This window comes from Chinchilla lanigera, unplaced genomic scaffold, assembly GCF_000276665.1.
Source record: "Chinchilla lanigera isolate Chin_1 unplaced genomic scaffold, ChiLan1.0 scaffold00057, whole genome shotgun sequence".
Lineage (NCBI taxonomy): Eukaryota > Metazoa > Chordata > Mammalia > Rodentia > Chinchillidae > Chinchilla > Chinchilla lanigera.
This window is the reverse complement of record NW_004955458.1, coordinates 12,680,741-12,681,402: the sequence shown is the minus strand read 5'-3', so window position 1 is coordinate 12,681,402 and position 662 is coordinate 12,680,741.

Here is a 662-nt window from a genome sequence, read left to right as displayed (position 1 = left end):
GCTGTTATTTCTGCAAATATTCTCTTTATGTCAGTTGTGTTGCCTCCTGCTGTTTCATTGACTCCTATTAGTCGTACATTATTCCTCTTTGCCTTGTCTTGCAGCTGTTGAATTGATTTTTCCTGGATCCTTGCTGATTTTACGAGATCCTTTCTTTCACAGTTGCTAGCTGCCATGCTTTATTTAAAGTCTGAAATTCTATCTTCAGCTTCATTCAAGCAGTCTTGATGCTTTCAAAGGAAGCTTTGTTTTCCTGGAAGTCTCTTTGAATCTGGTTCATACATTCTAATTCCTTTCTATATTTTTCATTTAATGCTTCCATCCATTGCCTTTGTTCTTCTATTTTCTTATATGTTTCTTCATCAGATGTTTTGAGCATTTCCTTCATTATTATTGTCATTTCATTTTTGTCTGAGAGATTATTTCTGATCTGATCTCTTCTATGTCATTGTACAGTTGTTTCTTTACTTCCATTGCAATCATTTCAGCTATTTCAGGCATGTGTTTACCAAGTTCTCCTATGTCAATGTCTCCTGAACTTGTTCTGAGTGGGGTGGAGTTCAGGGATTGTGTTTTAGTCCTTCATTTTGTCTTGTTTGCTACCAGATGCAGAAAGCTCAGTTTCCCTCTTCAGTGGCTGCACAGCAAAAGCCACTGGTGTC